General features: G+C 38.8%; 1 long non-coding RNA gene across 2 annotated transcripts in view; it reads left to right on the top strand.

Moving 5' to 3' along the window:
• Positions 1–25,857, top strand: part of LOC131483800 (uncharacterized) — a 334,156-nt gene that overhangs the window by 8,861 nt on the left and 299,438 nt on the right. For both annotated transcript variants that reach the window (XR_009247928.1, XR_009247929.1), the window contains exon 2: positions 16,473–16,657. This is a non-coding gene — a long non-coding RNA (uncharacterized LOC131483800). The remainder of the gene's footprint in view (positions 1–16,472; positions 16,658–25,857) is intronic.

The raw sequence follows: 25,857 nt of genomic DNA, 5'->3' as shown, positions 1-25,857 counted from the left end.
GAATGAATAAAGAATGAATGAGGTAATAAACCTTAGCTCCCATTTGTAAAGGGGTTGCTATAAGGATCGGATGATATAAAGCCTACCATATGGGGAGCTCTCAGTGGGCCACCATGATAATTTCAATTAACTTGGGCTAGGTGGTCTATTTGATGAAATTAGCTGTTTTGCCTTGACATTTTAAAAAAAGGTTTTTTTAAATCACTAAGCACAATTTGCTTTACTTTATGTATCCTATTTGCACTTACGTGGAAATAAGAACCCAGGTTTAGAACAAGTTTTAATGACTGTATTTAGCTATATTCAGCTATTAATATTTCTATAGAAGCTTTAAGCTTACATTGATTTTTTGTTGTTGTTTTGTTTTGTTTTCATGTATGATCTCCTCAGAGTAAAGTACTTTAGGGACAAAGGGACCTATTTAAGCTGATGTGGTTGTTTCAGACTGGGATGTGTACTCATTGAATTCCTTGTTCAAGAAATCTGCAAGCTAGAGAAGTGTGAGTTCCTTCTTATTTGAGAGTGACTTCAGCATTTGGGCTCTTGTCCCACACTGAATTTCACTGTATATTTTGGGGATGGAGCCTTGTGTCTGAAATGGTATTGAAGCCCCATCTCTTGTTGGGTGGAAGATGTATGTTCACTTACATTAAATGTTGTCTGCAGAGATATTTGTTGTATATTAGAATGCTCTATTTCACTGTCCTAAATTCCTTAGATTATTGTGACTGTGTAAAGGTGAATTTGCATATGACTCAGAATAATAACAGTCAAATGCAATTCTTAGGTTGAGAGTCTTGCGCTGTGTAAGGAGTCCTATCCTACAGCATTTTGGGAAATCAAGTAGATATCAAGTGCTCTCTCTTATTTAATATCAGCAAGTACGTATCAAGTCCTCTTATTTAGTATCAATGTGGTGTGGCCTTCTAGGAGCAGAATTCCTGTCTTCATGGCCTAGGCCTGGGGAGCTGCTGGCTCTATGACTTTGATCAATGGATGTGAGATGAGCATTGCCTACTTTCTTAGAGCAAATCTAATGAGGAGATGAGGCAAATAGCCATGAAGGTACCGGAAAGCCATTCGAGGGAATCTACTAAGCCAATTTTCAGCTGGGTGCTACTGATGCTTGAGGGTATATTGGGTCAATAGAGGTAACGCTTAACAAGGCTCATGAAGGAGGCAGTCTCTGAACAAGACAGTTGGCTAGTTGATTTCTTTGGTCCCCAGTTTACAGGTCTGGCATTTGTTTTCGTTTGTTTGGTTGGTTGGTTGGTTTGGCAGTACAAATTTTAAGTGTTTTGTTAAAGCATTTAACATTTCTCTGAATATATACAGAGAGTGTGGGTGAAAAAGGCCCTTATGTTTGTACTGGACGCCTGGGTGGCTCAGTCGGTTAAGTATCCGACTCTTGATCCCGGCTCAGGTCATGATTTCACAGTTTGTGAGATTGAGCCCCACGTTGGGCTCTGCAGCCCAACTGACACCATGGAACCTGCTTGGAATTCTCTCTCTCCCTCTCTTTGCGCTTCCCCTGCTTGCTCACTCTCTCTCTCAAATAAATAAACAAACAAACAAACAAACAAACAAAAAAGACCCTTATGTTTGTAGTAGTGTAACTTTATAGTGGAGGTCAACTAAGACAGTTCTAGATAGAAGGTGAAATATGTTAATTGCATTAAAAAGTCCTATAAGTAAGTATATTCAAGACATCATAGGGGCATTTCAAAATCAGGCAGTGCCAGGTTTAGGGGCAAAAAATGATTGTGTTCCTGTATTTGGCATGCTTTTCTCAAGAACTTTATAGAATTGTTAAAATAAGTTGCTTTCATGCCCTATCTTCTTGACCACTTTTCCGGTTATTAGTGGATCATGATACTTCTGAAATTTAAGATAATGTCAGACATCCTGCGTCCATGGTACTTAAGTGGCAAAAGGCATCTTCCATGTGGTAGTCACCAGCATTCCTGCTCAGCATGTATTATAAATCAAATCAGCTGGGATTGGGAGGGATTTAGTGTACTTCAGTAATAGAGTGGGGATTTTACCAAAAATCTCTAGTATATTTTGATGACTTCCATCAAATCCCACTTATGCTTAATATTTGATGAATATTTATTTTAAAAATCCTTTATAGAAGTGTGAATTAAGCTTTATTCAAGACCTAACATAAAGTTAGCCACATTCAGTTGGCAGCCTATTAAATATTTTTTTCAAATAACAAGAGTCCTTGCTTTGTTTTCAAATTCAGTGATTCTCAGCCCTGACTGCATATTAGAATTCCACTTGGAGATTTAAAAAAAATCAGATAAGATCTTTTACATAGTCTGATTTAGGTTGATCTCGGAGGGAGGACTTGTATAAATTTCTCCATCTTCCACTGTCTTAGTTTCCTTTCCCCCCACCCTCACCCCCCCCACACAGTGGTAGTAAAAAGTGAGGATATAACTATTCTTATGTCCAACCATCATTGTGAGGGATAATGCGTTGGAATTTTAGAAGTCTGACCTACAATAACTCTTCAATAAATGAAAGTCATTGTGTTATTATAACAAGACTGTAATAGAGATTCATAGCTCACCAAGAACAAGAACAGAAAATAGAATAGACATCAAAGTATAGATAGATGAAGATACTAGAACAGGCTCATACCTGCTTGCAAGGGCTGATTGTGGATATCTCTTCTCGTCTCTACACCTAGCAATATTAGGTTTGAAAATCAGCCAAGATGGGTATGTTTACAATAAAGAAATCACTGAATGCTAAAATCAAGGTGTTCTTTTCTTTCTTTCTTTCTTTCTTTCTTTCTTTCTTTCTTTCTTTCTTTCTTTCTTTCTTTCTTTCTTTCTTCCTTCCTTCCTTCCTTCCTTCCTTCCTTCCTTCCTTCCTTCCTTCCTTCCTTCCTTTTTTGTGCCCCAGAGATCTAGTTATTGACATTTATATTTACATGAGAGGGCCAAGGCAGTTGACAAGGAAGTCTGGAGTGAAAAACAAAACATACGTACTACTTGGGCCTGGCCAAACATGGCATATGCCATTCATGGTTCCATGGCCTGAGCTTTAAGTCCCAAAGGGTTCTAAGTGAAAGAGCATGGTGTTCTTCACTTGGTTTTGAATCGAGAATCATTAGACTGTGATTGAACTCTTACCTAATCATTAATTCTAAGTTTTGAGGTAAATTACTTAAACCTGTTCTCAACAACCTAAGGATTTAAACTCATAGAAACAGAGTGTAGAATGGTGGTTGTCAGAGGCTAGGGGACGGAGAAAATTGGGAGAGGTTGGTCAAAGGGTATGAACTGTCAGTTATAGGATGAATAAGTTCTGAGGTTCTAACTTACAGCATGATGACTATGGTTAAAAATAGTGTATTGTATACTTGAAGTTTGCTAAGAGAGTAAATCTTAAGTGTTTTCACCAAAAGAAAAGAAAAAAATCCAAACAAACCAGTTGCTATGTAAGGTGATGGACATGTTAATTAACTTGCTTGTGGGAATTATTTCACAATGTATACATATATCAATCATCACGTTGTACACTTTAAATATATTACAATTTTTTAAATTATACCTCAGTAAAGTGGGGGGAAAACACTAAGGATTCACAGGATATACCGGGGGACACAGGCAGCCATAAGAGAAACATGGTGTGCGTAGTTTCATTCACTTAAATTCTTAAAACACAAGCAGCTAATAATGACCATGATGATGATGAGGTGATGATGATGATGATGATGATGATGAAATCCCACTTGAGACCTACTTAAGGTTAATTTTGGAATGCTGCAGGAGCATATTTACAGTCCTTTGCCTTCGTTGGATATTCCAGTGGAAATAGTTGGAAAGTATTGAAAAGTACTGGAGCGTCTCTGTGCCTCAGTTTCCTTATTGATCAGAATGGGATGTTTGTCACAATGAAATGAGATAATGGATTATAATCGCCTAGTACTTGTAGTTACCGCCTCGGTTTTAAAGAATATTTGTTGGGTCAGTTTATGACCTAAGAACTTAGGGTAAGGTAAGGCACCCAGCCCAGAGTCTGAACTTTGACTTTGGGCCTCAGTAGCCCTCTGTACTCCTTAAGACCATGAGTCCTAATAGACTCAGTAGAGCTAGATAAACCTAAAGAATCTCATTGTCTAAAATTTGTATGTGGAAATTTATTTTCCACGTAAATCAGCATTTTTTTATTGTTCAACTTTACCTTTCGCTAACTTGCTTTAACAAAAGAGACATAGTAAACATTTTCTAGTAATGACTGAAACATTCTTCACTTAGGGAATTACAATGGTTTTTTAAAAAGCAGCTTGCATTATTCTGCTACTTCGTAATAGATTTAAAATGTGCAACATTGTTATTTGGGATTATTTCCTATGAATCTGTGTATAAAATCATGCATGTAAAAATGTCAATGTGATACTTTTAATTTCTTAATAAAGAAAATCCAAAACAAGATTTTATTATTGTAGCAAGAAAAATAAATCTCCTAATACTGAGTTATACAGTTACTCAACTAGAAATTTACATTTTTATAATTTCTCCTCCTGGGAAGCAGCAGGTATGTAAAATTATTACATATTGTGTTTATGCTGCATGCACATAAAATTCAGTAGAAACCCCAAAAGTAAGCTCTTTGGAACCCAGACTTGATTGCCAGGCTGAATACCCTCGGAAAACAAACTCTCTTTGTCTGAACATATGAAAGGTACCAAAAGAGAGTAAAAACCAGTTTTACTTTTTTTTTTCTTTTCTTTTTTTTTTTTTTTAACTTTTTGTTTTTGTAGGAGAACCAGCAGTGGAAGAAAAGATCACTTCCTCCGTAGACACTTTATGGGTTTCAGATTCTGTAAACTCTGCCATGTAACTTGACCCCAAAGCTAATGAAATCCTGTTAGATTTTCCCTGCCCTCCTTCCTGCTTCCACCTTTTCGATTGTCTCACCTTTTAAAAACTTGATTTGTATTTGTATATATGTGTGATCCTCATGTCATTGTTTGGCTTTTTACCCAGGAACTTTTCACCTACATCCTCTCCTTCCCTCATTTGGCAGCCGGTTTGGGCTTCTTCCTGCCTTGAATACCACATTCCCTAGTTATTCAAGCTCAGTCATTAGCACCCTGTCCCCCTACTAAAATTATGAATGAAAAGCCTTGTTGTTCTTTACAAATAACTCAGGCTTCCTCAGTCAGTCAAATTCGGATGGCAGTGACTGCCAGACAAAGGGGAGGGATGATGGACAGTCCTCACAGCAAGTCGTCAATGCCCACAGGAAGTTTCTAAGCCACAATATAGGTAGAGAGGGCTGGGCGTTCCTGGAGGACAAGCCTACAGAAAGGGGCTGGGAGCGGGGCACTCTTTGTGTCTGTATGGATCTTAGAAAAAAATGTCCACGGAGCCCAGAGACAACAATATCCAGAGTCCATTTTGCCCTAGCAAGAACGTAAAAATCCTTCCATGGAGACATCTACCTTGCAGTAATTCTGGTTGGAGCTGACACACGCAGACAAAAGTGAAGGCACCAGGCATTTACTTGGATTTGAATGCGGAACGGTGCGAGAGGGGGTTACGTGCTGGAGCCGCACACCTCCCTGCTGAGAAGTTGCATTGTCTTGGGTCCCTTTTTCACAACAGGGGAAAAGGTAATTGACAGCCCGATTGTTTGGCCGGGACCCCTGCTGTTTTAAAATCCTGGAAGGCCCCAGTCACACGTTGTCAATAATAGCCGTCGGAGGTGCAGAGTGAAGGACTGTTCAGGAAACAGTTTGAGCCCTTCAAGTGGACAGGCCTCAGTGACTTTTCTTGCACTCTGGCTGCCACAAGCAGCTCATTCAAAAATAACCTTAAAGTAATAAATCAAACTCGTTTCCTGAACTATACAAGGAACAGCTGGTTATTTTTCCTCACTTTTTTTTTTCAAAAACAAAAAAAAGAAGGTTTTTTTTTTTTTTTTTTTTTTTTACTACAGGAAGTCAAGCATGTCAAAATTTGGCAAAGCAATTTGGATGATTTAACAGCTAAACACTTCTCTTTTTAATGTTATGCTTTCATCGGTCTTTTTTTTATTTAGGCTTTCCAGTTTTGCATTCTGTTTGCTGCGATGCGTGTCTCTTATCTATTCTCTTCTCACTTTGGAAAGGAAAATGAGCCCAGTCTCCTGTCAGAATAGTTTCGGTGCAATTTCTAGTGTATTGGTCAAGTTGCTCAACGTGGACAGCTCAAATTTGTTTTCTTTTACAGACAGAGTTTGGTTGTAGATCTACAGCTTCACGAATTTGTTTCTCGTGAGATCCATATATTTCGAAGTTCTGATGACAAGGCAGTTTTTCTTCAGTCTGTTGATTTAGAAACCCCAAGCTAGTACATATGTCGTAACTGAAGTAGTCTGGTATTTTAAGAAAGTACATTGTGGACTCTTTTTGTCTCTTTGTGTCTCTGTGTGTGTCTCCCTTGTTGAATATGTTTGCCCTCTGGATTCTGGAAAAATCTGCCAACTTCTGATTGACTTTAAGAATAATTAGAAATTTGAGTATAAATAAGTGACATAAAATAACTCCCTTCTGTGATGATTACTCTTTATTTCATAGATGACTGGTACTTTGAACAGATCCATTCTATATGGAAATATTGTATGATTGGTCAGTGTGTGTGTCAGAGATTAGCTTTTCACAACTTGTGGACATTTAGAATTAGGAAGGAAATGTATTTGAGTATCTGTCAAGTTTTAGGGCACTACATCTCTTTTAATCAATTTGAATATAATTAAACAGTCAAGATTAGATATAAAGATTAGGTAACACATCTCTTTCATATGCTATTTTGACCACTACTTGAAAATTACAAAAAGAATTACTGATCATAGCTTAGCATTATGTAAGAAACTACTTAATTATATTTCGGGATGCTTTCTTATCTGTATCTGTATGATAAGTTTATTTTTCTCCTTCATTTTGTTAAAGAGATTACTCATTTATAATAAAACAATTACAGTAAAAAGTATGTTTACAGGAAGATAATAATGGAATTTACATAGAATTAAGCTACTGTAGGCTTCTGTTTCTATTCTTTTCTTCATCTACTTCTTTTTCTTTGTGTTTTGAGTAAATGACAGTGCCATAACAGCACAATAAATCCGTCTTTGAGCTGTAAGCTAGACCGGCACACTTTACTTTGTATATACACCATGGCTCAGGTGAAGCCTGTGAACGCAGCAGTGGGTGTGGTGTCCGTATAAATGTTCTTGCATATATGGTTGATACATCCTGAACCTGTTTAGATGTAACATTTCTTTACTTTCAGCATTTCTAACTTCAAACATGTGATATGTGACTGGATAGACTTCCTTGAGAACTGTATTAACAGGTTTCAAAGAGTTCAATTCTGAGGTTAATACCATGTCAGAAAACAATGTTCCTTGAAAATTTGCACAATAACTATGTATACGATCATATAAATGATTACAGAATACAATTCAGAATTCATATGTGAGTTATATAAATCACGTATTCTGAATGATACGAAATACCCACTTCTGTAAGTGACTCCTTCCCTCCTGGTTAAGTCACAGCCTTTCATTTTGCTAAGAGATGCTCAGGACTCGATGAGTTAAGTGGACTCTCAACCTGCTGATGTTCCCGACAGCCTCACATCTCCTCCCATGGTCCTGCAGACTCTGGCTGCTGCAGGGGTGAGATAGCGAGTGTAGACTGAAAGTGCTCTGCACAGACTTGCTTTCTAGCCTCCCGTTCAGCTGCCAGTCTCACAGCTTGCCCTGAGAATGGACTTCCTGTGCTGTCATTTACACTCAGTATCACACTAAGCACTCTTTGTCACTCAGCCTTTGAGAAAGAAGGGGGTGAGATAACAAATCTAGACTGCTTGTGTTGACTTTGTGGATAAAGTAAAGGGCTGGAGTCAAGAACCCAGGGTCTTATCCTAACTTTGTGACTGCCTTTCCTGTGACATTGAGCCAGGCTTTTGACCTCTCCATTCCTCAGTTTTCCTCATCTATCAGATGAGGATCAGTATGCTGTGTTCTCTTATTTTCTCACGAAGGTGCGGTCATTGAAAAAATTTTGGTATCCCTAAGTCCCTTAGCAAAAAGGAGAAAAATAAATCAGATAAAATGACTTTTTCTGCTTTGGGGAGATGGAAAGGAAATCACAGCTGATTAATTACTCCCCGCTTCCGGAAGGAATTCTTTCTATAATCCTCCCTGTAGGGAATTTCCCTTCCTATCCTGGTCAGCTTTCTCTCAGCCTTTTCTTTTGCTCTTTTGCTCTATCTTTCTCTTCCCTTCTCTCTTTTCATCCCTTTCTTTCCCTTTCCTTCCACCCCTGCAATGTTTCCTTCATAGCCACATGCTATATGATCAAGGTGCATAGGGAACTGGCAAAGGTGAGGGAAACCTCTAGTAGGTTCTGTCTAAAGTGGGTATTCAGAGACACAGGAAAATAAGGAAGGCTGTTTGAGTTAACTGGAAGTGGGGAGACAGCCAGGGCTATGGAAGCTTCTGCAACTTTCCTGGGCTCACAAAGATAAATCTTCAGAAGTTAGCTACCAGCCGGCTAGATAGGTCTCTCTGGGACCTGGAACCAGTTATTTAGAAGGTTCTCTTTGCAAAGAGGTGAGGTTGGATGAGTGTAGGAACCTATAGAGAAATACATGGATTCTCTCAATGGGATGGGATGGAGGGCCTCTTCTGGCCATATCTATGGCTACATCCTTTTTTCTTTTCCAGTTAAATTATGCAAATGAATGGAATACAGCTTTGAATGGAAAGGGTTTGGTCCACTACTTCAATTGGAATATGTGAAATATTGTGAATTTGAAAAAAAATCCATTTTAATACATTCCACTTTTTAAAAAGTTTGAGTGGTTGAGTTTTATTATGGTTGTTTTGTTTTCCTTTTGTTTTGTGAAGAGCTTGGTAATATAAATTGTATACTAGAAATTAACTCACCTAGTATTCCTCATGGCATTTTAAAAGGATATTGAGCATTCTGGCTTGTTTATTTGTTTTTCCAGATCCACACATTCATTGAGATGTGTTTAGATTTTTTTTTTTTTTCCATGTGGAAGGCACTGATATCATTTTGGTATTCTATGCTTTTGACCCTCTGTACACACATGGTTTCTATATGGCTTGACACTGTGTTTATTTGATACTTCCTCTTGAATCCACTGCATATTCATGGATGTTTCATGGTATTTTGCTACCTACAGATAGGCTTTTTTTTTAGTAGGACCCCACTTAAAAAAAACAAGTGAGGAACTCCTACAACTTTTTTCCCCCTTGTTTTAATGAGGATATGAAAAGACACATACAAGTCTGTTTATAACACAGAGGATCTCAAGGGGAGGTAAGAGATTATTAACTTTTTAAACTTCTTTTCCTGATTTGTTTCACTTTGTACAAAATGTGTTACTTTCTTAACTAAAATATTAACAAAGAAAATGTTTCAGTCCTGATTTAATAAAAAGGATTGAAAAGAAAATTTATCAGTCACAAATCATATTTGTATTTTACGAAGGTTTTGCCAATCTTGATAAAATGTCTAAAGTGTAAAGAAAAGATAGTCCCTTTGTTTTTAGAGCACACATACAAAAAAACAATGGTCGGTGCTCCCTCTGCTGGTTTCCTGCAATAGTTAGCTCACCAACTTGCGAGTGAAAAGACAGCAGAAGAAATTATAATTGTTTGATCTTTAAATACCCTTTCTACATACAAGTTTTTCCTTGATTGGAAACATGGGTCAATGTAGTTTGTGAAAATAGATTCTTTCCTAACATTTAATAGTGATACTGTAGTTGGGCTATCTAGATAATTATAATTCTTTTTAAATTTATTTTTTCAAGTTTATTATTATTACTATTTTTTAATAGTCTCCACACACAGCGCGGGGCTTGAACTTATGACCCCGAGTTCAAAGTTCCATGCTCTTCCGACTGAGCCAACCAGGTGCCCCATAATCCTTTTTTTTTAAATGAACTTTTCCTTTCTCATATCATAAAGGAGGACATAAAACACAACTATTCTTAATTTATTAGGGTGAGTATTAGTCTTGTATAACTAATTCTCAGTAACCGGATCTAGTAGTCAGTAGGCTATTCAAATAGCGTACATCTTTATGCTAGTAAATAATATTGACAGGGAGTGAATTATCACTGGACAATTACCTTTTTTTATTAAACGCCTTGTTGTATCAGTACTGCAATCTATACCTTCCTATATAGAAGATATTTGGAAATTCATTAATTTAGTTAATATTGTTGTCTGAACTATAATTAAAGATTTTCAGAATTCACTGAATTCATCAGTTGGTTTTCTGGGACTCCTGACTTTCACGGAGTAGAGTATGTTGAGCCATATATATTATTCATTTATCAAATACTTGTATTAAACCATTTCTAAATCTTTATTATATTCTTTATTATAGTACTATATTCTGTGTTTTAAAGGTGTTTAATGTGAAGATTCTGTCTATACATATTCAACTTTTTCTGTTTCGCCTAGGGATATATGCATTTAATAAGGAGCTCTGGAGAATCTCTAAGCTTTCAAAGGAAGTGTTTCTAATGGTAGGTTTCAGAGACAGTGCTGCTAGTAAGATAGAGCAGACGGGAGAAGGGTTGCTTCTAGAAAATGGACAGGCCCTTGGGAATAGAGTGGAGAATGAAGCAATCTCCAAGCAATAGACAATAAAGAGTGGGGGAGGTGCTGTTTAGCAGGGAAGACAAGAGCTGCATTTCCTTGATAGAAATTACAATACTTTCCTCTCAAAAAGGCATCTTTGTGAGGAGTGCTCCGTGAATGGTGAAGGAAAAATAACAGGGTAGAAAGCCAGAGCTCCTAAGTCAAACTTTACCCAACCTTGATAAGCTGGAGGGTCAGATCATCCTAACACCCCAGACAACACCAGGTAAAGATGTAGGCAAGTGGCAATGTTAGCGAGAGGCCAAGATCCAGCCATAGCTACCAGAGTTTAGGTATGGGATTTTTTTCTACGCTCTGGAAAGAACGGGGAGGGTGAGTGTTTAAAGTGTTCGTATATTCTAGGACTCCAGTGCTGGAAGGCCTGGAGTACCAGGCATGAATTGAAGTAAAGACAAGACACAATTCCTGAAGCGGGGCTCTGGGGTCAGGAGGATTTATGGCAGGATCCCAATTCTGGATCATGGGGTAGGAGCAGTCAGGGCTAAGACTGATTTGATACTGACCCCAATGTGCTGCTATGTTCCTTCATCCTGAGTTTGGAGAGGGTTTGTACACATGAGTGCATGTTCAGTTAGGACCTACAAGCCACATAGACAACTGCCCCAAAGTGGGAATTTTGGGAGATATTATTGGAAGGGGGGTCATGCCCTTTGCCTCTCAAACTGTGATATGTGGACTAATGCTTACTTAGCCTACTTATAAAGTCACTCTGCATTAGAGTGTAGGAATTAAAGAGACCAGAGCACCCCTTCTTCAACTTTTACATTTACTCTTGGACTCACATAATTGTTCTCTAATTTTTTTATGTATTTGTTTTTAGTTCTGTCTTTTCAGATGATATATTTTAAGTTTGTTAAGTCCAGCACTGCTTTTCACATCTTTTGCATTTCCCTAAGTGCTTAATTTAATTTTCTACCCAGATTATTCTAATGATAGAGCTATTAGGGTTTTTTTTTCTTTTTTTTCCTTTTTTTTTTTTCAGTGATGCTCTATAGAGCTGCAACAGTCCACATAACGCTGGGGAGGAGGGAATGGAGCTTTGACTTTACATATTTGGCATTTGCATAGTATTTCTCATGAAGAAAGAATTACCTTAAAAAATTTCAGAAAACTATGAAGGTGTTCTGCTGATGATCAAATTGATACTTCGAAGCAACTGAACTTGGAAACTTTTCACTTGAAAGCTTACATTTTTCTAAGATGGGTTCTTTAGGAATTAATTTCTTTATGAATAAATCCTTTATGAATTTTGCATCCTATGTAAATCAACTTAAATGTGTGTCTTTTTCTTGTTTTGTTCACAAAAGCTATTTTTTAAAGTTTATTTATTTATTTAAGTGATCTCTACCTCTAGTGTGGGGCTCGAACTCAGGACCCCAAGATCAAGAATTGTATGCTCTTCCAACTGAGCCAGCCAGGCACCCCCATGAAAGCTATTTTTAAAATTATGTTTCTTATTGTTAGAAGAACTATTAGTGAAAAGTTTGCTCATAAGTCTCATAGTCTAAGAGATGGCAGTTTGCAAAGAGAAGAGTTCCTCTGTATTCCCAGGAGTTCCACATGGAATAGATTAGATTATATATTTAGATGGGTGCACGTTTTTCCCACCTTTGGACCATATCAAATCTAACACTAAGCAAGGCATTAATCTGAATCAGGTTAGAAAGCATATCAGGTCCTCTTTAACCAAAACTACCTTTTAGCTTTATTTACATTATCTGAGAAATATAAATCAGCTATCTTCTTCCCTGCTTCTATCTTTTTCTGGTCAAAAGGACAGGAATCCTTTAGGGATACACTGTTAACAGTAGCCATTAGCCATATGTGACTACTGAGTACTTGAATTGTACTGTAATGTACACCATATTTCAAAGACGTAGTACAAAAAAAGAAATATCTCATTTATATACTTTATACTGACTATGTGTTTAAATGACAACAGTTGGGTTAAATAAAACATTGTTAACATTAATTTAACCTGTTTCTTTTTACTTTTTCATTACTTAACAATATTTGTTACATAAGCAGCTCACATTTATAATGGAGAGAACTTGTCTAGACCAAAAGTTCTTCAACTTTTCTTGAATAATAATGAATTCCCTTGAGAATCTGCTAAAATTCAATAAATTATAGAGATGGTAGATATTGTCAGTCCTACTATTCCTAACATATGCGTTCCTAAGTCTCACTATGCTATGCAAAAATCATGCAGTAGAAGCTATAGGGCTGGGATTGGGGTAAACACTCAAAAATGGGGCACCTGGGTGGCTCAGTAGGTTAAGCATCCAACTTCAGCTCAGGTCATGATTTTGCGGGTTCGTGAGTTCAAGCCCTATGTCGAGCTCTGAAATGACAGTGCAGAGCCTGCTTGGGATTCTCTCTCTTCCTCTCTTCCCCTGCCTCTCCCCACTTGTGCTCTCTCTCTCTCAAAATAAATACATAAACTTAAAAAAATTTCATCAATGATACATTATAAAAAAGAAAGTAACATAATGAAAAGGTAGCATGGTTTTATCCATGGTAAATGGTGAAGAAATACATCAACTGAAATAAATATGTCACTTTACCTTGAAAAATGTCTCCTTTGTCTATGAGAGTGAGCACTCCTACAATTGCTCACAAGGCATGCCCACCTTGTTCCCATGGCTCCCACCCTATGTGCCAGAGGAAGAGAACAATAGGGAGATAGAAAAGGAGTGAGAGAAAGCAGAATAAACAGAGAAAAAGAACAGAGAACAGAAGAAAAAATACAAAATAGGCCGAGAGAAGAGAGGAACAATGCAAGGGGAGGAGTAGGGTCAAGTGGTTGGTAGGCCAGGGTTGCAGCTTGTGAGTCATTGAAAGAGGTTTCCTGAAGTCAGATGGAAAGCTGCAGGTGTAGAAAGTTGCAGCAGTAAATGAAACGGCACATGTGGAGCTCACTGTCCTCAAGAGATGAGTGTGTGCATGCGTTGTGATGGTTCCTGTGCAGCCCAGTTCAGCCAGGTGCAGTTTTTTGTATGGGCCTGGTGATGAAACCGGCACAAGCAATTGCAAAATTAGCATGGTCCTAAAATTTCTCCTAACTTTGTCACATTGGAATAAATTCTCATTTTCAAAACAGGCATTATAGCGGAACTGACTGTAGGTCCGCACACCACAATAGATTGTTACGTACAGCTCATGCCAGCGACCTCCAGACTGGAGGACTGCTAGAGCATGCCAAGCATTAGGAATCAAAGCTGAAATGCCAACACTAGGTTCTTTCAAGGGGCTACAGCCATGAGGGATGAGATGGACAGCCTGATGAGCAATTTGTGGAGCCCCGAGTGGACCATAGAGAATGAATGTGTAATTGGGCTGGATCCATGAAGGTAGAGGAGATATGTTGGATTCACAGGGCAGAGAAGGTAGATTCCCTATAGATATCAACCACAATGACTTAGCTGCACAAGTCTTTTCTAATCTATGCCCAAATAAGTCAGGAAGACCCATTTGTGAATGGGCCTATCACATTTGTTCCTGGTGATAGTAAATGAGTAATTGGAAATTCCAATAGGTAGCAGAGAAAAAGGGCAGATGCTGTCTTAATTTTCTGCTTCTGCTTATTCTAGGATTTAGTTGTAATCCACAGAATTTGGTTCCTGTAAATTCAGAGAAATAGGCCTCAGTATCTGTTAAAGGGAAGTGAACTGAAAGGATCTTTAAGTCACTGAGAATAATGAAGTAACTTAAAATTAAATCAAAGCATTGAAGGTGGTTGCCTGTCAAACAGGATTTGAGGATGAGGGGAGGAGGGGGAGGAGGAGGAGGAGGGGGAAGAAGAGGCAAAGCTGTTATTTATTGGGTTCTTAGTATGTGCTGGGAACTGTACTATGTTTTATGTGTTTTATTTTGTTGATTATTCACAACATTTGGGGGTAGGTTTTGTTGTTACCGCTTTTCATGGATGGAAATAACTCAACCAACAGCCCATTGGTAACAAGTAGCTAATTTGGGGCTTGAATGCAGGCAGTCTAAAACCAATGTTTTCATGGAAAACATCAGACTCTTTGGCCTTATGAGTGGTATTGTTGGGGCCTTTCATTGTCTGTTATTGTATATTCTGGTACTATTTGAATTTGTGTACTTAAATTATATTGAATTCTATTCATGTATTACTATTACTATTATTTTAAAGTTTATTTATTTATCTTGAAAGGGAGAATGTGTGCAGGAGGGACAGAGAATGGAGGGAGAGAAATAATGCCAAGCAGGCTCTGCACTGTCAGTGCGAGGGGCCCGATGAGGGGTTTGAACTCATGAACCCATAAGATCATGACCTGAGCTGAAATCGAGAGTCAGATGCTTAACCAACTGAGCCACTCAGGTGCCCCTTGCATGTATTATTTTTTATTTATTTATTTATTTATTTTTTTTGCATGTATTATTTTTAAAGCAGGAGAAAAATACACACACACACACACCCAACCAAGGTTTACAAGAGGAAACCTACAAAAAATGAATACAGTAAAAAGGATTTTAAGAAGTGAAAATCAGCTCCTAAATTCTATATTCAATGTTTATTTATTTATTTAAAAAAAATTTTTAAAAATGTTTTTATTTTTTTTTTGAAGGAGAGAGAGAGAGAGAGACAGAGCATGAGCGGGGGAGGAGCACAGAGAGGGGGAGACACAGAATCTGAAGGAGGCTCCAGGCTCTGAGCTGTCAGCACAGAGCCTGATGCAGGGCTCGAACTCACAAACTGTGAGATCATGACCTGAGCCAAAGTCAGACGCTTAACTGACTGAGCCACCCAGACACCCCTATATTCAACGTTTAATAACACATGTATTTGGGTAGCATGACTTGAAAATGTTGATTTTACACACGTGTGGAGGGGGCTGTCTATCCATGTATAGGCTCCTCAGCAAACTCCCTTTGCCATCAGATGCATAGGGGATACCAATCATAAATTATAGCAACAGTAGGCAATATAATCAATTTTAAATTGCTGTTTGGTTTTACAGAAGAAATATTTAATATGAGGCTATTAAAGCATTAACAAATGTCATTCATAATTTTTCAGAAATGGGAAAAGTAGTCATTTTTCTATGTCTAATTAAGTTTTCTTGTATGTGTTACAAGGATGTTATGCTGCACCAAAGGTAATATATTATTGTAAACTCTATGGGTTTGTTAAAATTATTTTCCATTTACGATCTTTGCTTAGATTCTAACTTATAAGAAGTCCGTGGTGAGATATATCATATTTAAGCTAAAGCTAATTTCTTTAAAGATATTATTTTTAAGTAATCTTTATACCCCACATGGGTCTTGAACTTACAGCCCTGAGATCAAGAGTCACAGGCTCTAGGGGTGCCTGGGTGGCTCAGTTGGTTAAGCCTCTGACTCTTGATCTCAGGGTCTTGAGTTCAAGGGTCTCAAGTTCAAGAGTTAAGAGTTCAAGCCCTGTACTGGGTGTGAGACCTGCTTAAAAGAAAAGAAAAAAAAGAAAAAAGTCACATGCTCTGCAGACTGAGCCAGCCAGGCTCTCCTAAGTTAAACCTATTTTTTTTTAATGAAAAAATTTTCCCACAATTAACAAGGGTAATGCCTCATTTTATTTCCCCTTATTAATAATATTGATGACTATTAATAAATGTATTAATAAATAACATTATTTATTAATAATAGTTTTATTAATCCATTATTTCTCCAGATAATCAGTTCTCTTTAGTGGATCAGCAATGGGGGATTTTCGCAATGAGAGTAAAAGACTATCCCTCTTCTCTTCCTCTTAGAATCCCTCGTTTCAGATGTTACATGACTTGCAGCATGTCCTGTCACAACCTCCCTTTTTCGTTCTCTGCTGTGTGAGAGGAAATGGGAACACTCATCGGCAAAGGGAATTTCTTAAGGAACTCTTATTGCTGGTGCTGCTGTTGTTTGAGACTTCCAGAAGCCCATTTTCTCCTGTTATTGGACGGTGAGTAACCAGTGAGGCATGCTCGCTCTTCCTCCTGTCCCTCCTCAGATTTCCTCAGAGAAAAGCCGCATACCTGGTTTGCTCCCACATTGCCTCATCTCCTTACCTGGCTCCGCAGACATTCTTGGCTGCACTTCCCAGAAAGATGGTGTGTCTGAGACTGCTCCAGGGAAGCTGTTCAGTGCAGCTGCTCTCCCCTCCAGTGCTGGCCCCCATTCGGCTTCCCCGAAGGGAATATTCCTACACGGCATCTTAGATGGTGTAACTTGTGCACTTCTGCCAGCAGTCCCGGCCAGGGGCCAAAGGAGAGAGAACAGGGGGTGTCTCCTTCACCACCCCAGAGATACCTTCCTGCCCTGAGTGCTGAAAGAGGACTTAGTTCATCTCAGAGCACTGTGGATGGAAAATAAAGAGTGGCAGGTGGGAGCTAACCTTTAATAAAGGAATATGCTTTCCTGAAAAATACGATACTAGTAATTTGTGATAAAGGGTTGAGTTCTAGTGAAATAACATTGATGCCCATGTATTTGTGATGCCAGACTAGTGGACATTAGGCTGGCAGTTTCCGTTTGAGTCTGGGCAAGTGCTAGCATTTCCCTCAGAGGCTGTTATTTCTCTAGCCTTGATCATGAATTGAGGCATGTCTTGGTTGCCTTGGCATTACCATTAGTTCTTCCAGGGCACCAGGAAAATGGTGCATAATTAAACTCATTCTTTGACAGGGGAAAACAAGTTGATAATCGTATTGGAGGACGGAGTTTTCATCTCTGACCTCCCTCCTTATTCCCCTTATGTCCTTCCGGCTTTCCCACAGTCTCCAGTCCATGGTCACAGTAAGGTGAGTGCCTCGGGCACCAGGGAGCAACACACTGAGTGTGGCAGGGGAAGCCCCATGAATCCCAGCATGCATCCCTACAAGTCAACTCGCCCTCATGACTAACAGCTATGAAGGAGATTGGGGCTTCTGTTGGGGAAGGTCATCAAAAAGACATGGCCACTGGTTGATTCCTGAGCAGGCCCTGGGGCTCTCAGAAGCTTCTCACCCTCTCCCCTCTCCTTGGAATGTGGGTGCTCCTTCCTTTCCTGCCCTCAGAGGCTGCTCCAAGCACATAACCTCGAGATAGTGATTTGGTATTGACAACGCCTGCACGGTATATGTGACTGAACCTAGTTAAGGTCTCTACAAACTTTTAAGATATGGTGGGCAGGTGCAGGGATCCACATATCTTGCTGCCGCCCAAGACAAGCCTCATATGTAAGTTCCCTCTGCTTATTAAAACTGCCACCTACCAATCCAAGTGGCCCTCCCCTTCCTTTGGTCTCTCCCTGCTCTCTGCATTCAGAAGCTGGTTTCAGATTTCGCCCAGGAGGCTCCTGAGGAGCTTATAACTCCTTCAATAATGTATTGCCCATGGCATCTTTTGGAAACAAAATTTAAAAACACAGTGATAATTCTAGCACCATTCTCCTCCCACCCACACCAGAGGATTGGAATGGATTGATGAAGGGAAAAATAGTTGTCCAACTCAACTTCTGTGTACGCTAAGGAAAATAAAAAGCTCATGTGCGAATTCAAAGTCATCAGGCATATCAAGGCATGTCATGTGGAAGAAGGCAATGTGTCTTGCGGTACTGGTTAAATATTTCAGCCTGCATTTTAAAAAAATTTTTTAATGTTTTATTTATTTTTAAGATAGAGAGACAGAGCGTGAGTGGGGATGGGGCAGAGAGAGAAGGAGACCCAGAATCTGAAGCAGGCTCCAGGCTCTGAGCCGTCAGCACAGAGCCCGGTGTGGGGCTCTAACTCACGAACTGTGAGATTCACGAACTGAACCGAAGTCGGACACTCAACTGACTCAGCACCCCCAGGCGCCTCAATTTCATCCTGCATTTTAACTATTAAAGCTCTCAGATGAAAGCAGAAGTTAGTAAGTTTCTGAGGTTCGACATCCTGAGGCTCTACATTGTGGCAAGTGCAGCCTTTAGCAGTACTCCTGGTACTTCCTCCTCTTCCTGGATAGCATGAGTGTATCCTGGAAGCAGGCCAGGAACCTTGCCCAGGTGTAGGTCATTCCCTTTCTAGAGGGCAGTGGGGGGCCAGTGATGTTCTGAGGTGAGCCCAAGGTTTAGGAACTTCGTACACTACTATAAAAGGAAACTGTTTTTCTCCTCTATTACCAATAGTTCCAATAGCAGCTTTGCAAATTTTTCCCACACCAAGTAATTCTCCAACTTTCAGTGGACACTGGCTGGGTGTCCTATAAATTTAACTCAGTTTTGACACTATCTATCTGGAGATATCATTGGATCCCACAGGTCAAGGCCTCAGTCCCGTAAGACTGCCCTCACTTCAGATGCCAATTACAAGTCCAGATTGCCACCTATACTTACCGGCTGGAATTTGTGACCCCCTCCATAGGTTCAAGAATTTGCTAGAATGGCAAATGCTTACTTACATTTACTGATTTAGTATCAAAGGATACAACTTGGAAACAACCATATGGAAGAGATGAATGAGGCAAGATGTGGATGAGGAAGGGGCATAGTTTCCATGCCTTCCTAAGGTGGCTACCCTTCCAGTTCCTCCATGTACTCACCAGTTCCGAAGCTTATCAAATCCTGTTGTCCAAGAGTTTTTATAGAGCTTAATCTCTACCTACCCTCATTACCACCTTGGGGTGTGAAGCTGAGTTCTCCCACAGAACAGGAGGGTGCCAGTCATTTAGGTGCATTTAGGTATCTTTGTCATGTTTATTCTATCTCAGTCCCATACATGGATGTGGTCTTCTGTGCCTAAAGAAAATACTTGAAGACCTAATAGGAATAAGACTGAGTTGGTTCCTGTAGGAAGCTCCACAGAAGTTGGACCTCAAGCCTAGAAAAAGATGAATTGGATCATTCAACAATAGCCTCAAAATAATCATCCCACGGGGCACCTGGGTGGCTCAGTCGGTTAAGCTTCCAATTTCAGCTCAGGTCATGATCTCATGGTTTGTGGGTTTGAGCCCCACATCAGGCTCTGCACTGCTTGGAATGCTCTCCCTCTCTCTCTACCCCTCTCCTGCTTGCATGCTCTCTCTCTCTCTCTCTCTCTCTCTCTCTCATAATAAATAAGGAAACTTAAAAAAAAGTAAAAAACAATATGTAACTCATCCCACTTGAATGGATAGGAGACCCGCACTTCTTACTATGCAAATTGACTTCGTTTGCTAAGGCTGCCATAGCAAAATTCTGCAGACTGGGTGCCTTAAACAACAGAAATTTATTTCTAACAATTCCAGAGGCTGAAAGTCCAAGATCAGGGTGTTGGCAAGGTTGGTTTCCTTGAGTCCTCTCTCCGTGGCTTGCAGATGATTTCCTTCTCGCTCTATTCCCATGTGATCTTTCTTTTGTGTGTGTGCATGTGCATTTCTGGTGTCTCTCTGTGTGTCCTAATCTCCTCTTCTTATAAGGACACCAGACCTTGATGGTCTCATTTTAACTTAATTTCCTCTTTAAAAGTTCTGTCTCTAAATACAGTCACATTCTGAAGCACCGGGGGGTTAAAGCTTCAATATATGAATTTGGGGGGATACAAATCAGCCCACAACAGGAATAATTTCCCTTTGTTCCTCCTAAGAACACCCAAGCAGTAGTTGACTTTGGCTTCACCCTCTTCTTTTGAAAGGCAGGATGGTGTTCTTGGAAGGAGCATGAATTATGAAATTCAACTACCAGCGGTGTGAATCCTGATTTGATCACTTGCTCCTTTTTTCACTTTGGGGTCTCTGGGTCTCAGTTTCCCCATTTGTAATATGTGTGTACTCTTTACTTGGGGGTTAGATGAGATAACCTATGTAAAGTGCCTGGGGCAGCAATACAGGCTGTAAGTTTAGTTCCACTTCTGTCTCTTAAAGGATAGGTAAAGGTTTCTGTTACATTGAAGGAAAGATATTCTCCCGTGGCTTCTCTAGTGAGAATTCAGTACCTCTCTCCAAAGGAAACAACGTGGCAAAGGAAATAGGTGGAAGTACCTGAAATACAATTTTAGGTATACCATCCAGAGGTATATGGATGACTTGGGCTTTTGTGGGTTGGACCTACTTAGGCTTTTGGGATTAATAATCATTAGAACCCTGTATTTTAGGGAAATGACATTCAGTTTGGAAATTAAAAAAAAAAACAGTTTCAAGAGCTAGTGTTTTGGACAGGAGTTATAAAAGTTGGGTAGGGAATTAAGGACCCAACAAAATGTTGACTGAATAAACCAATACAGAAAACTCAGTTGCTGGGATGGAACAAGCATAGCAGGGGTTTGAGGAGCAGCTAGTAAACGAGTGGATTTCAAAGAAAACCACATTTGGGGCCACAAAACAACTTTCAGCTTGAACCTACTGGTGGTTCTAGGGCTTGTGATACATTGCTAAGCAGCTTGTTTGCCACAATTGTAAGTCTTTAGAATTTGTTATCAGAGTAAGTCTGGGGAAGGTAGGATCTGGACAGTGGTCTGCCATTAGATGACAACTAATAAGCATTTTCTGAGTGTAATTATTGCTCTGACACTTTGCCCATTTATCTAATCATAGAAATAACAGACTGGATAGTGTATAATTATCACCATGTTACTTTGACCTTCAGATCACTTCTAGAAAACATTTCTGATGATTCTTTTTAATTTTTTGCTATCATAACGATTCACAGTGGAGCTGGATAAGGAAGAATAAAGGAATAAGGTTAAGTAGAAAACTCAAACACACTATGGACTGGTAATTTTCCACTACTGAAGAGAAAATGTCACTTTTCTCCCAAACAACCCAATCTTTACTCATACCACCAATGTACGTAACATGATTGATATTGCATATCTGCTACATAAACATTGCTTTAATATTTTTCATTACTTTTGCCCAAATGACTCTGAGTAAATGTAGTATCTGGCACAAGGTGCTAGAGTCATGGCACTGATTCAAAGCCAGTGGCTTTGTTGCACAACATGGAACTCTCAGAACTTTGGCATAGCTAGAGGTTTTTTTCCTTAAAAAAGTTTTATTTGATATTTCACCTTTATTATCCATGAAGCTCTATTGCCTAGTAATAAGACACTAAAGGCTAACGGGAACCAAACAAATGAGATATTTTAAATTCCCAAATAGGGAAATGATAAAGAAATACTCTACATGTGAATAGTGCCCAGCAGTTGGCAAAATATTTTAATTTACACACACACACACACACACACACACACACACACACACACACTCTACCTTATTTGTGTGTGTGTGTGTGTGTGTGTGTATATATATACATATATATATATATATATATATATATATATATATTTTTTTTTTTTTTTTTTTTTTTTTAAGTAGGCTCCATGCCCAGCACTTTAGAGCTCACTGTGGGGCTTGACTTCAAGACCCTGAGATAAGACCTGAGCTGAGATCAAGAGTCAGAAGCTTAACTAACTGACACTCAGGTGCCCTACCTTTTTGGTAGTAATAAGAACTGATGTTAGCAAGAATAAAGCTTACCTTCTTACAAAAGAAGGGAATGTTATTCTCTTCTTTCTATAAATGTCCTCATATTTACTGATAGCAATGTTTAGAGAAAAGTTTTTAAACCTTCTGAGTACAACCTTCACAGTTGTACTCTTATTCAGTGAAGGCCAGCTATCTGCACCCTTTGGACTGAGTCAAGAACATTTCAAGGACATTTAGATTTCCATGTGATGCCACATGGGGCTGAAGCACACATTTTTTTTGGTTACAATAAAAAATCAAGTGGAGGAAACTTTTGACACAATCTTTAACAGTTCTATTTTTATTTATTTATTTATTTAAAATTTTATTTTAACATATATATATATTTTTGAGAGAGACAGAGTGCAAGCAGGGGAGGGGCAGAGAGAGAAGGAGACACAGAATCTGAAGCAGGCTACAGCCTCTGAGCTGTCAGCACAGAGCCTGATGCAGGGCTTGAACTCACGATCCCCGAGATCATGACCTGGGCCGAAGTGGGATGCTTAAACGACTGAACCACCCAGGTGCCCAAACAGTTCTGTTTTTAAAAAACTGTAATTTCACCTTCTTCATGTCAAAAAGACGTAAGTGTATACATCAAATGATCCTAGCTCACATAAACCAGTTGTTTGAGTTTTTCTATGCCTACAAATATTTTATTACAATTTCTTAAGAATTAATTTTTTAAATATAAAACATTTAAAAAAAGAATTTTTAAATAAAAGCTTAATGGATTATTTAAAGACACCTCTCAAATGTTCATCCATACTTCTCACAATGCAGTCATCAATTCTATGAAAAAAATTTTTTTAAATCACACTAATGGTATTTTAATGCATTTTATTTATTTTTTAAATTTTTGAAAATTTTTTAAAAGTTTATTTATTTCGAGAGAGAGAGAGCACACGTGCATGTGCATACACACAGTGGGGGAGGGACAGAAAGAGGTGAAGAGAGGGAGAATCCCAAGTAGGCTTTGTTCTGTCAGCCAAGAGCCTGATGCAGGGCTGTATCTCACAAACATGAAATCATGACCTGAGCCAAAACCAAGACTGGGTCTCTTAACCAACTGATCCACTCAGGTGTCCCTAAATTAAAAAAAAAATTTTTTTTTTTGAGTAAGCTCTAGGCCCAATGTGAGGCTTGAACTCAAAACCCCAAGATCAAGAGTCCCATGCCATAAGGACTGAGCCAGCCGAGGGTCCCACACTAATGGTATTTTAAATAGATTGGGCATAATCTCCATGATCAGAAAGCTACAAACACCCTGGAAATAATCACCAGGTTATTTTATCTTTATCACCATTGTCATCTTCTTCACTTATCATTCTAGGTCCTGGTGAGCAGAACTCTTCCAGAGAAGCTTTCACCCTATAAAAATATCCCCCAATCCTCTTAAAATGCAAGTAGTCCAGTTTTCTTCATGTGTGGAGGGAAAACTGTTTACAACAAATTTACTTAGATGAACTGAGAAAGTGGTTGAATGAGAGGCAAAGTCCAAGCCGATGGAGTGGGACTGGGATACACTGTGAGTGAGGAGTCCGGATGCCTGGCTTCTCCATCTCACTTTGCCACTTCAAAGTTGTTTGGTCTTAGATAAATCTTTTAACCCCATCTCCATCCCTGCCCAGGACCTTGGTTTTTACATCTATAAAATGGAGATGCAATACTTTGTTCTGCTTACTTTGTGGCATACTTCTAGGATCAGATGAGATGGTGCATGTGAAACGCTTTGATATTTCCAAATGTCATAAAAATGTAAGTGATTGTTGTTATTTCTGAATAGAGGGAAATGCTTGATGAACCTGTTCAGAAAACCCAAGTCTAAGTTCCCATTCTTCCACTTACTAACTAGGGGGACTTGAGCATGTTGGTGAATCTTTTTCCATGCCTCTACAAAAAAGGGTAAAAATACCTACTTCACATATATAATATATAAAGTCTCTGTAAAATCCTAAGTAATCTAGTTTTGTTCCTGTATAGAAGATTGTCACAAATGCAATTAAAGTAAGAAAGAATTTGTGTAAGAGGTGATATGCAAGTTGTTAGAGTTTTTAAAACGTAAAAAACAGTAAAAAGAAAGTGTTTTTAAACTGTAAAGCTCCTTGCAAATCTTAAATCCACTTGCTGACAGCGCCTACATTTTTCCATAGGATGAACTAGCAGTAAGACCGGGCTTGAAACAGCACTGGCATAGGACTGAACCTGAGAGTGAGCAAATGTTCATGGTCCTTAACAAGGGACAGGATAGAAAGCCCTCCTAACTGGGAGCTCACCAATTCACTTTGGTGCTGCTACTGGGACCCTCTATTGAAAGTCAGGCAAAAAGATCTAAGATTTCTTTGCATGAAAGAGTCAAATTTAGCTCACTAAGAGATGATTTAGAAAACAAAGAACATACAAGTGGAAATTTCTTTTTCTTCCTCTCCCCTCCCTTCCCTCCCCTCCCCTCCCTATCTTCTCCCTCTCTCTTCCTTCTTTTCTTTTCTTTCTTTATTTCTCTCTCTCTCTTTCCTTTTCTCTTTCTTTCTTCCCCTTAATTATTTACTAAATACAGACTTTAAGAACGTAAATAAAATTAATTTACAGGAAATAGAAATGGAGTTTTTGATAATAAAAATCAACAAAGTTTCTAAATCTAAAAATTAGTGTATCATTGCTACTATCTCATGTTAATTTTTGATATTAGTAAATCATTGATAATATTACTTCTGATACAGCCACATTCAAAGGGAGGGTGTTTCAGATATATTGGAGCAACTCCTTACATTAGCACTCATTTCAGTTACAAAAACTCCAGTGCTATCCTGGCTGTCTAGTTTTCTTCCGAAAGTAGTTCTCCTAGCTCTCCAGTTCTGTAATCTTCCTACTTCAGTTCTGTAAATTAACTTCGCTGCCAGCAACCAGCCTATTTGGCTTTGGGTATGTTTTAATAAATGTGGTGTTTGGCAATAGAAAGCAGGCAAGGAGTCAGAAGACCTTCAACCAGATAGCCTTTTATGGTTATGAAAATACTACTGCTAATGCCTTTTTTCCCCCTTTTCTCTCTCTGTGCTGCTTCTGATAAAAAATTACTAAAGTGAGAGCAGAATTACCAAGGACCCAAAAGATCCAAGGAAGTCCTGTCTCTGAATCTCAGTGTAGAAGAGGACATGAAGTGTCTGGGGAGCTGGTGATAGCAGATTTCCCCACTTGCTTGCCATAATCCAGCCAATGCAGTGTTCTTGGTGCACTTGCAGGGTGCCCAGAAGAGGCGTAGGTACCCCATGTGGGTTCTGTGTTACCTCTTCTGGCAGATTAACATGATCACAGATCAGCAGTTGTAATGACTGGAGAAGAACAAATACTTCATTTTCCCATATATTGAACTCCCCCAAGAAGAGTGACATGAATGAATGAATGAATGAATGATGATCAGTGCCACACAACATTGATACTTCTGGCAGGAAAAGATACTTTCAAATCAGTTACTAGTTAAAGACACTTTTTTTTTTTTAGCCATTAAAGATCTTCACTGACCATTGACTTATCTTTTGGTAATAGCTCTTTAATTTTTATAATGTAAGTACATGATTTATTTTGCATAAATTTTTATATACGGTGTGACATTTAGGTCAAGTTTCACTTTCAAACAATTGATATCCAATTGTTCCAGTACCATCAGTTGAAAAGGCTTCACGGAATTTCTTCATGGGTAGAAGT

Source organism: Neofelis nebulosa, chromosome 1 (assembly GCF_028018385.1).
Source record: "Neofelis nebulosa isolate mNeoNeb1 chromosome 1, mNeoNeb1.pri, whole genome shotgun sequence".
In the NCBI taxonomy this organism is placed as follows: Eukaryota; Metazoa; Chordata; class Mammalia; order Carnivora; family Felidae; genus Neofelis; species Neofelis nebulosa.
Note: the sequence above shows the minus strand (reverse complement) of the source record. Positions and strands in the feature narration are given on the sequence as shown.